We start from the raw sequence: 12574 nt of genomic DNA on the forward strand, positions 1-12574 counted from the left end.
CCCAAGAAGTTTCCTACAATGACGTAAATGTCCTGTAGCTGCACTGTCCAATAGAGCAGCCATTAGCCAGACACAGCTAGTATGATCTTGAAACACAGCCAATGCAAGTGAAGAAGTGAATATTTTACCTAATTTCAACAGTCATATAAGGCTACTGGCTATAGTGTGGAAGAGTGTGGTCAATATCCAGCATATGGAGGCCAAATACTTGAATGGCCCAACCTTAAAAATGTCAATAAGCGTCACGTGAGCAATAACATCTTCCACAAAAACACCAATTTATGAGCTTGCAGAAGACAAGTACGGACTATCAAAAAATCAAAAGGACATATTAAACTTTAAGTGTTTGTGTGTGTTTTAATCTATGTTCAGCCAACACAGCCAAGATAAGCTTAAGAAGACACAACTAAACAATGTGGTATCCTGGATAGAATCCTGGAACAGGAAAAAGGACACTAGGAAAAATGAAGGAAACCTGAATAATGTACGCACCTTAGTTAATAACAACGTATCATGAACTCCCCTGGTGACCCAGTGGTAAAGAATCTGCCTGCTAGTGAGGGGACACAGGTCTGAGCCCTGGTCCGGGAAGATACCACATGCCGCAGGGCCGCCTAGCCCACGTGCCACCACGACTGAGGTCCAAGTGCCTAGAGCCTGTGGTCCGAAACAAAAGCAGCCACTACACTGAAAAGCCTGTTTGCCGCAGCTATGGAACGCCCATGTGCAGCAATGAAGATCCAGTGTAGTCATAAAAAAATACTTAAAATGATGGATCAGTATTGGTTCACTAGTTGTTAACAAATGTACTATACCAATACAAGATGTTAGTGAGAAACTGGGTGTGAGATACACGGGATCTTTCTGTGCTGCTCTCTTTGCAAGTTTTTTGCTAAATCTAAAATGTTCTAAAATAAACTTGCTTTAAAAAAAAAAAAAAATCTATGTTAAAAAAACCCCTAGGTTCATGAAGAGAACTCTGCTCAGTATTACATAACAACTTAAACGGGAAAAGAGTTTTCAGAAGGATACGTGTGTAACTGTCGTGCACTTGAGACTACCACACCAACTCTGCTCAGCCGCCCAGTCGTGTCCAGCTCTACGACTCCATGACTGCAGCATACCAGACCTTCCTGTCCCTCACCACCCCCCAAACTTTGGCCAGGTTCACTCATGTCCGTTGCGTTGGTGATGTCATACAGCCATCTCATCCTCTGATGCCCTCTTCTCCTCCTGCCCTTGATCTTTCCCAGCAGTTAACTAGATTCCAATACAAAAAAGTAAAAAAAAAAAAACAAAAAACCCACCAACCAACCAGAAAACTGCTCAGTAAAGATACTGCAGCTGCTGTGGCAGTTTCACGTCTATCTTAATGAGAGAACCCTGTCGAGGGACCCCGGTTAAGGGCACAAGTAGCGCTGACATCTTATTCTACCCTTCCTGTAAACGGAACGCTGAACTCTGGGGCTTCCATTCCTGTATCTGATAAACAACTGAGTAAATGTTTAGCTGAGTAAATGTTTTCATGTCTATGAAGAGGAATCTTGAACTTCTTTATTTACTCGAGCAATTTTCTTTCAAAGGCTTCATGAAAAGGTATTCGATTTTCCACTTCTTTGACCACAGATTTTTTAAACTTTAGAAACTAACATCTAGATAGCAGATTTCAGGTGTATACCATGCTGGACTATAAACTCATCGCATTCATATGGTGTTGGAGAAAATAAAATGTTTAATCCTTTCCATTTCTGAAGTTAACAAAATACTAGTGTAAAAGTTCATGCTATTTTCAATAGCTGGAAAGTTCTAGTTTAAAGTAATCCCCCTTAAAAACACTATTCAGCATATTCTACATACAAATGTGTAATAGAAACCTATTTCCATAAAATATTTCCTTAAAAAGCAGGGTGGTGGTGTCATGGGCATAAAATTGAGATTGATGGTTACAAAACGTGAAGGGTCATAATTAATTGGAAGCTCTTTGCATGGCCATGTTGTTATCAATGTGTCTACTTTTATAACTGTCAAATACACTGAAAGGCAGTTAACCTTTTAAGCTTATATGTTCTAGGACAACTCCAACAACTCTTCAGAGTTTGACAGTAAGTTTTGCTGATGTTAGAAACAAAAGGCCTCAGTATGTCAGACACACCTGGATAGACAGAGCAGTTATGAGTGTTTCTAAATTGGCTCAGAAAACTTTTCAGTACACCTGCCTTACCAAGTCTGTTTTCATTCAGAACACTGTGCATACCTCTAGCATAGCTCTCAAAACAGTGACTTATTAAATACATCTGTATCTCAAACCCTTTGCAATAAGCACTGTACCCTTAACCTAGGAAAAACTCAAGTTTGTTCATGTGATTCACCAGGACACTGGGGTAAGCAGTCTTAACATACTGTTGACAAGAGATGTATTAATGCCCCAAGTGTTAGTTTTTGCAAAAATCCACCAGTCAATAATGTGTTAAAAATTCATCAAAATTCTACAACTTATCATGACACATACTCAAGGAAAAAAAATACTTAACCGACTAGACCTAAGAGACATCTAGAGAACACTCAAACCAACAGCAGAATATACATTCACCTCAAGCACACAGCAGAACATTCTCCAGGAGAGACCATATGCCAGGCCATAAAACAAGCCTCAATAAATGTAAAAGAACTTTAATCTGTATGCTCTATAAGCACAATGGAATTAAAATAGAAATCAGCAGCAGAAGGAATTCTGGGAAATTCACAAATATGTGGAAATTAAACACCACACTCCTAAATAACCAATAGGTCAAAGAAAAAAAAAACTGGAAAATATTTTGAGATTAATGAAAACAAAAACCACTGCACACCCAGATTTATGGGACGTAACTAAAGCAGCATTTAGAGGGAAATTTGAGGCTATATACTAAGTATTTATAAATATTTACATTAAAAGGAAAAAGTGTGCCATGGTTCACTTCAGATTGAGGTTGCTATTCTTCTGTTTATAGAACTCAACCCCCTCCCAAAACAGGTAATCAATCATTTCTCATCAGGTTATCAGAGAATATGCAAATGAGAAGTCTGCTTCTTTTGCGAAGACTTTAATATCTAATAAGAAAGGAGAAGAGTGACAGAAAAAACATGCAGAAAACTTACACTGTGACACACAATACCAACACACTAATACCTACACTTGAAAATAACTTCCACAGCCTTTAAGGGCAGCTACTGTCCAGGTATGTACACGTCCATCAGCTGCTCCAAGAAGGCAGACAAAGGGCACCTGGACACAGAGAACAACCTTCCGGGTCAAACACTGGTTCTTTCTCAACCAGTAGCCTGAATTTGTTGTTCAGTGACTCAGTCATGTCTGACTCTCTGTGACCCCATGGACTGGAGCACGCCAGGTTTCCCTGTCCTTCACCATCTCCCAGAGCTTGCTCAAACTCATGTCCACTGAGTAGGTGACACCATCCAACCATCATCTCATCCTCTGTCGTCCCCTTCTCCTCCTGCCCTCAATCTTTCCCAGCATTCGGGTCTTTTCCAGTGAGTTGGCTCTTTGCATCAGGTAGCCAAAGTACTGGAGACTTTATTGGTCTCCAGGAAAAGACTTGCAGGGGTAAAAGTTTCCACTTCTAGCACTAAGTGAGGCCATTAGCCACAGATTCATTTGGATATCAGATGCAGATAATATTAGCACAGCTTCTGGGAAAATTAACACCAATTTCAGGTTCAAGATCTACTCTGACTCAGCTAAAACATGTGACTTTGATGAAGTCTTAATCATTATTATCTTCTCTGATAGGCTGGCAAAGAAACCTTTCGAGCTATTGCTTTTTTCTAAAGAGGTTCAGTACATTTAAACAGAAACCCCATCCTTCCTTCTGAAGATGAAGTACCTGCTTACTTACATTATTACAATTTTGCATATGGCTTCACTGTGCTTCTCAACATACCCAGAAAGTATAGAGAAAGAAAGCACCTATGGCTATATTCCTTAAATGCTTTTTTTTCCTGAAGGTTACAGAAAAGCAGAACAGTTATTTTCTACGGGAAGAATGCCTGCCTTTTACATCGGCTAATGAGTACATCTGTTTATTTAATTTTAAAAAATTATCTGGCTGACAGGATGGATTATGGCCTAACTTTCCTTTATACTTTTCTATTAAACTACTTTGATAAACAATTAAAAAGAATGAAATAAAGACATCTGATTTTTTTCAGTGCACAACAGATAATTAAAACCCACTAATAACTGCAAATCCTTATTTTTTCTCTTAATTTTACTTTTCAAAGCCAAACACTTTTATAGATGTTATAATAAAACATTAACTTGATTAAAGCTAAATATAGACAGACAAGAAAGGAGACATAGATAACTAAACCTCTGAAAAACTACAATTTGGCTGCATTACTAATCTCAGTCCAGTTTGGAGACAGACCAAAATCAAAATTACCTAAGTAAGAAAGCACATTACATTAGTTTTGTATCATGTGCAGGGAAAAGATAAGCGAGATGTAACCAGAAATCTGGGCAGCAATACCAGTTTTAGGGCCAATCTTAGTTTTCATAAGCAAAAGGCCGAGCGGGCTTTCAGCTTACCACTGTATATTCTCTATTCTACATCATTCTATGGAGCAGACACAGACAATGTGGAGATACGTGCACGCCTGCACCAAAAAGAACTAGAACAAATTTAGTCTATGAAACCGTATACTGTGATTTCTTTCTCCTTTTAAGAAAGCAAAAGAGACCCTAAAATGTTTGTTGAGTTATACACTGACATCTGGAAGACTACTGTTGTGTTTTTGCTTTTTTATGGCTTTCTGATTATGAAACTAATATATGCCTATAAAAATCTCCATTATAGAAAAGCGTGCTATAGAAAGTGACGTTCTCAGTCATCCCAACAATCAGAGGAAACAGGACAGTTTTCTTTTTCCTTTACATCGCAGTACATGTAAGAACATGAGGATGTTTCAATAAGTCACTCTACTTTTTTCTCAAAAGCTCTCAGCAGAGCCTCCTGGCTCTAAAGCTAAACATTTGCAGCATCAACTAAACAAAGCCTGGTTTGTCTGTCTTCCCATCTTTTTCCAAACATGAGTGAGGATGGATGATCTCCCTCTAGAAGGGATTCATTTAGCCAGAGAAGTAAAACTGAATTAAAACTACATCTGTAAATACACATCAAATTTCTTAGCCATCAATATTACTTGTTTACTTGACACAGCTATATAAAAGCAAATTAATCACCTGAAAGAACAGTATGAAATAAAACGTGCTTCAGAAAAATTGTATGCTGTTGTGAAGTATCTTAGATGCTGAAGGGGTTTTAATCACTTCCCAAATCTGGTTCCACAGTCTTATAAAACACTGTCAAACTGTGAAATAATGTTCTATTGTTAAAGGAGGACAGAGAATGAAGCCAACACTAGCTGCACTATTATTGTGTATTCTAAGATTACGGGCCATTCTCATTTAACGTGATCTCAAGCAGGTAATCTGTTCAGTCCTTTAGGACAATAGAGCATCAAACAATCAAAAGCCTCCTCTGAGATTATGCACTAAATTTTTAATAGAAACAAGTTAAATATCCAGCAATAGGAAAATATCTAAATCGATTATAGAACAGTAACTACAAGTATCTAAAAATACTAAACCATTAAAAATAATTAGTAAAACAAATACAGGAAAATGGTAACATATGTTGAATTTTAAGTCCGCTATAATCATACCACTATAAAAATGTTTGTACAATGATAAAGCCTAGAAGAGATCAGTAATAGTAAAAATGCTGGAGTGAAGAGTTTATGTAGGCCTTTGAATTTCCTTTTTTAAATGTCTGTTAAAGTAATTTTAAATGTTAAGAAAAATGGAAAAACTGACAATAAAATGCAAATATATTCTTTTTCCTCTAGCAATCCATTTCAAACCATACACATTCATCCAGGAAAATAAAAGACCTATGAAATAATGACACAAAGAAAACATGCATGATCAATATTCTGACTGGAAATACACTGCTCTCTTGTTCTCTGTGAGGTTTACAGTTTCAAGGTCCAAAATACAGTTCCTCTCACTTAAAAAAAAACAACAAAAACTGATGCTTTAAACTGATGCCTTCTGTAGTTTTCAAAAGCAAAGTATTACAAAATTCTTTGCCATTTTGCTAAATGTAGATTTTAAAGCTCTGCTGTTAAAGAAAAAACAAATTAGTTAAAAATCAAAGCCATTGTTAGCATGAAAAAACACTATTTAACCACTAATAATTATTACCTGTTTCAATAAAAACATTAGGACAGAAAACATAAGAGCTACTGTTAGAAATGAGACCAAAGTAGGCTCTAAGCTTTCCTACATGATAAGGAAGGAAACATACCAAAGCATTGTTTATAAAGCATCCTTACGATTTCAAAAAGCTGTCTGAGGGGAAAATATACCTCTTCTAGGTACTGAGACCATAGAGAACATTCTCCCACAAGTCCTGCCTGGGGACGCCTATAATAATCAGACTCCAGGCTCCTCTGTCCATGGGATTCTCTGAGCAAGAATATGGAGTGGGTAGCCATTCCCTTCTCCAGGGGATCTTCCCAACTCAGGGATCGAACCCACATCTCCTGCATTGCAAGAGAGATTCTTTAACATTTGAGCCACCAAGGAAGTCCTAATAATGAAGGACACCTTACAGAAAATATAATAAGGAGTTTTTCCAAGGCTGTTTCATCTATCATTTCTAATATTAGCCAACAGCATAATCCCAAAGCTCCACTCAGCCCAAGAAATATACAACAGTGAGGTCCCCAGCAGGACACTGGGCTAAATACCTGCTTCTTTGCTTCCCGGCTTAACCCTAAAAGAGACCAGAGACTATTAAGCACAAAAAACGACTTGTGTTTCACACGGTCCTCCATCAATATCATGCTTTCAGCTCAGCTCTGGGACAGTGTACACAGTTCCGAGCTGGAGGTAAGTTTAGGACAAGCACCAGGCCAGTTATGTGCATCAAGTCATGTGACTTAACAGTTACCTCAACCCAGTGGCTGGACAGACACCCTCTTACCAAAGTTGTGTGTATGAGAAACATTAATACAATTAATGGCAGGAAGCACAACTATCTACTTAATGCAAGTCACTGCCTGAAGCACACTAATGCATTAGTTCTTGAATCGTCACTGTGACTCTAGGAAGGCAGATGCCATTGGTCCCATTCTGAGGATGGCAGAACCAAAGCAGAGCTTCCCAAGCCCACAAGGTGGGACCTGCCAGTGGCAGAGTCAGGATCTGAAGGCGAGTCAGGCCTGGAGCACGTTACCACAGCTGTCTCATTCCACACCCACCAGGAGGTAGAAAAGAGGACATACCTGCCAAAAAGACCAACATTTTCCTCAAAAAAGGCGTTGTTGTTTTCTAGTTGCTCAGTTGTGTCTATCTTTGCAACTCCATGGACTGTAACCCACCAGGCCCCTCGGTCCATGGGTTTTCCAGGCAGGAATACAGGAGTGGGTTGCCATTCCCTCCTCCAGGGGGTCAAACGCACATCTGCGTAGCAGGCAGATTCCTTCCCACTGGGCCACCTGGGAAGCCCACTTTACGGGCACATAACCAGTTCTTGTGAGGTTTTTTCCCCTAATAGGTAATTCTATGGATTCGAAGATGCCTTTTTTTACATCTTTTAATATCTCTGAAGTGCACCTTAAAAATGATCCTATCTCATAATTTAATTGCAGAAATTTCTTTTCTAGGTGGTATGTAGATTCACTGAAATAAATATCCTTATATCTACAATTTTTATAAATATGTGTGTGAATTTTCTTAAGACTGAATTCTTAAGTAGAATTGCTGGGTCATTTTATGGTCTAACCCGTATCACCAAGCCACTGTTCAGAAAAACCAACTGTATTCACACAAACCTCTACTGGCGGGAGGTGACAAAACCCATATCCCCACACCCTCGCCAAGAGAGGGTGGGTCCGTGTTTATCATCTTTTCTCACCGGACAAGCGAAATGACCATTCCCCCTACCTCATTTCCTTTTATAATTAACCTCAGCTTACTTTAGGTAGGATGTCCACTAAGTCACTATGCATAGACAGTGCCATGAGACAGCCGTCCGTGCCTGGTAGGTGAGCAGTTCAGGACTGCCAAGAAGTTTCCATTTCTGGTTCACTCACCCCTGATGGTTAACAGGGGCGGTAACATACCGTAGGGGGAGTACTGTCGCCAGCTGAAGATCAATTCCCAGCTCTGCCTCTTACCTGAGCCCGTTAGTTAACTTCTGCACCCACGAGATGGCACTAATAATGCCAACCTTTTGATGCCCCAAATCAGAAATCACATATAACTTTGAGGCACATATTAAATGCCCCATCAACAGTAGCTCAATGATGAGCTACTTCATTGATGTCAAAAGTCACCTTCAGTGATGACTTAACTATAATGGCTCATGGCGGTCAAAACTGAAGACCCCAAAGGAACAATGCGTTTCCTTAGACATTTCTTTCTCCAAACAGGGATGACTGGTCTTCAGCCAGTTCCCCCACCTCCCCAGGACCCGGTCCCCTCAAAAAGGAACACTGCATAGGAACTGAAAGTTCATTCTTAGCACCTATTTAGAAATAGTCCATTCAGATGGCAGAGGGTGAAATACATACAATGAAAGGCAAACAAACTGTTGTAAGAGAACTGAAACTGTCCTCATTCTTAAGGGTTAAATGCAACATTTTCAGTTTAGTTAACAAGATGGGTAACAATTCTTATCAAGAGGCAAAGAAATACTTCAAAAACTATACCAATACTCACATTTTGAAACACTCAAGGAAAAAAAACTACCCTATCTTAGTTTTTAGGTATGATGTTCAAACACCTGAAATGAGACTTGTGTACTCAAATTCAGGACTTACGAGCTGTTGTGAAAACTGTAATTAATCAAACTGTAGTTCATATTCCTGGTTCTCAGAAGCATACTCAATGGACATTCTTTTCTCAGTTTCACAGGCTACGCATTCAAACGCCCCCTGCCCCCGGTGACAGGCAGAAACCCCATTATACAATCCCATTATATAACCCCATTATACTTCCCTTTCCTCAGAGCAGCCCTGTCCCCTCCCAGTCTCCAGGACCTGTGCAGGCCCGCATCTCACAGCCTGCTAACTGGGACCCGCCAGGCTGGGACTCCAGGCTCCCCTCCTAGAAATCATCACATTTATGCAGAGGATACTTTCATCATCAGCTAATAACCTTCAGAGGCTTAAGGACAAGATCAAACTCTTGAGTTTTTCTTGCTTGGCTCCAATTCTATCTTATTTTCCATTCTGTCACAGACTATCACCTTATTCTAACATTCCTGTCTCAAACACAAGACCAGTCCTGCTCCCCCTCCCCCTGCTCCACACAAGGACCAGTGCGAGTCACGCCTCCTCCCAGCAGCTCTCTCCTCTACGTTACACCGGCAGTTCAAGCGTGTGACCCAGCTCCAGCATGCTCTCCAAGCCCAGACCAGCACCAACAGCCGTGACACATTAACCTCCGTGGCCACCACTGCCTCACCTGTAAAATACGGAAGTCTCTTCCTGTTCTGAAGATCCTCTAATTTTACACACTCTTGCATACTGTTTCACATACTAACCTTATTTCTCTTATTTTAGAGTTCCTGAAGGGACAAAGTACATCTATTTCTCCCCCAACTCTCAAGGCCATGGACCCCAGAATGTGGCTCATGGAGACGCTATGTAAGCGTGAAACAGGGCCACCAGCACTGAACTCAAAGACCAGCACTGAACTCCAAGACGGAGTTTTAAAGCAGTTTAGGAACCTGGAAAGGAGGTTCGTGCCAGACAGAGAAGATCATGAGGTGATCTACCACTGGTATTCTTCAAGAGTCAAAGGTCTGTCTCAACAGAAAATGAGGATCCAGCTCAAGATTGCAATGAGCCCAGGTTTGAGAGCTCAAAACAGTCTCTTAATTCCTATCTGAAGCAGAGGTACAAAAAAGCCACTGGAAGGCAGATGCAACTTCAGATAAGCTCAGCATTCTGTGTACTCTAGTGCAGAGGATTCAGGGCCTCAGTGGAGAGCCCCTGGGGCTATCCCAAGGCTGCCCTTCAATGGGGGTGAAATTTAGGTTTCTTTCAGCTATGTAAGGCCTGAAACTGCAGAAGAGCAGCTTCCTCCATTCTGTATGTCCCAGTGGCCTCCCTGGCCCTCCTCAAGAAAAACGTAAGCTTTTTTTAAGAGGGAAATTAACAAAGGCAGATATATTGAAGCCTTACTTAAGGCTTCCAAAAAGCTGTTTCAACTTGTTCTCTTTTCTCAGGGAAGTACAAGTCAGATAGAAATTAAGGAAGTGGTGTGCTGGAGAACAGGCATCAACATCCACCAAAAGTTAACGAGGAACTCTAGCCAGAGGCAGAGGGCTGAGCCTCTTTCTATTTCATTATTTTCAAATAAAATGTATTCAATGCCTATATGTATGCATCCCTCTTATCAACAGAGAGAAAATATATGCTTATTTCAATCGAGGGAATCTGGCCGTGCCTTCCAGCCAGTTCTAACCATAATTTGGCTCACAACTAACAACCTAAAGAGTTAGCAAAACAAATCACAGCCACCCAAACGAAGCCAGTTACTCCCTGAATAATCATAAGAAAAGAAAATTATTTTTTAAATAACAGCATTTAAGACAAAGCAGTGTCCCTTCTCTTCACTCAGCTGTTTCACAGAATTATGAGACAAAGGGCAACTATATCGTCACTTTTTTTTGGAGTAAAGCCACAAGATTACTAACAAACAGCTAACGGCTACCATTCAAAAGCAATAATGGCATTATGACTTCATATGCCAGTTATCTGCCAAACTGTAAAGAACCAAACATATGTATTTTCTCTCTCACCAGACACTCTGAAAGTAAATGTGAGCACTCTGATTCACTTTCTCTTCCATCATAAAAATTTCATTAAAAAATTACAGTATCATCCTCATTGTGGGATGGGAAAGGATATTACACTTGTTCAAGAAGTTTGAACAAGTGTCACTGGACAGCAAGGAGAGCAAACCAATCAATCCTAAAGGAAATCAACCCTGAATACTCACTGGAAGGACTGATGCTGAAGCTCCAATACTTTGGCCACCTGATGTGAAGAGCTGACTGACTGGAAAAGACCCTGATGCTGGGAAAGACTGAAGGCAAGAGGAGAAGGAGGCAACAGAGGATGATATAATTAGATGGCATCACTGACTCAATGGACGTGAGTTTGAGCAAACTCCAGGAGATACTGAAGATAAGGAAGCCTGGCGTGCTGCAGTCCATGGGGTCGCAGAGTCAGACACAACTTTAGTGACTGAACAACAAGAAGTTTACCGATTTAAGATGGAGAACTTACAAAATGCTCGTGATCCAAGACTAACTTCAGTGGTAGTACCAACAGGCAAAGTTCTCACCTAAAAATTCTCTAAACAGACCTCAAGCTCAGTTTTGTTTTGATCTGTTGCTTCAGTGCTAAATGTGCAGCTGGAATAGACTTAAAAAATATGAACTTCTAGGTGCAAGTTTCAAGTTTCTAGGGTAAGCTTAACAAAAAACTCTAATTTGTATTTAAGTAAACAAACAAACAAACAAAACCCAGAAGCTTGACCCCAAAGCATTTTTGTACAAGTGACAAATGTGGCTACTTGTCTTTTTTCTTCCTCTTTGAAGAGTCAATCCTTATGGTATCAGGAGAAGGTTATCTGCTGAAAATATAATCACCTAGGAAAACATCAATCTCCTCTGTACATCAATGATAGAATAATTTAGGGTCTAAGTTTGGTGATTTCTACCTAAAGAAACAGAAAGGTACGATGTATAGTACTTCACTCAGCTGGTTTTGTCTGGTTTCTGACAATTTTGTGCTTACTTTGAGAATAATGTCAAAAAGCTTGGCATCGCAAAAAGAGCTGAAAAGAACACATGCAGTTTCCTCCTTAAAGGCTCTTTATCACCTTCTATGAAGTAAAACCTATATTTCTAACATGAGGAAAAACTACTGTGCAGGTAACTTCAGAGCACAACTCTATGCCTCTGGTAGTTAGAGCGAGAGAATAACTCTCCTCAGGTCCACAAAACTTAAAAACATGTCACCAGTCCTTTGATAAAGAATCATATTTCTATATTCCCACTTTCTTCTTTATAAAATGCTAATAATTTCATTCAATGGTAATAAACAACTGGTTGGCAAACTCCAACCATGTGATTGAGGTTCAGCAGGAAAAAGTCAAAACTGGAGACACACTCAAGACTCAAATATTAAACTCCAGGTTTTTCCTAGGGTTGATGCCCTATTCGATAACACCCACCTGTGTAAAAATAAATTACCTATCCAAAAGGGCGAGCCGCTGCAGTCATGCTGCCCTGATTAACACGCGCCAGGTGGAAGGCGAACCTCGTGTAAACAGTGGGGCTCAAGATGAGCTGCAAACTGTAAAGAAGCTTATTTTTAAGCTGTCAGCAGGTTTCTTTCATGCAATTAAGAGTCTAATATGGAGTCACTGCTCAAGTTTCTTTCAAGAAAATCGAAATCTGACTTGTACAACAGCAAGTTGAACCTTGTT

General features: G+C 39.9%; 1 protein-coding gene across 2 annotated transcripts in view; it reads right to left on the reverse strand.

The window, feature by feature from the left end:
• GRB2 (growth factor receptor bound protein 2) overlaps positions 1–12574 on the reverse strand; it is a 65653-nt gene that overhangs the window by 43819 nt on the left and 9260 nt on the right. The gene's annotated exons all lie outside the window — the stretch shown is intronic.

Source organism: Muntiacus reevesi, chromosome 18, assembly GCF_963930625.1.
Source record: "Muntiacus reevesi chromosome 18, mMunRee1.1, whole genome shotgun sequence".
NCBI classification, from domain to species: Eukaryota; Metazoa; Chordata; class Mammalia; order Artiodactyla; family Cervidae; genus Muntiacus; species Muntiacus reevesi.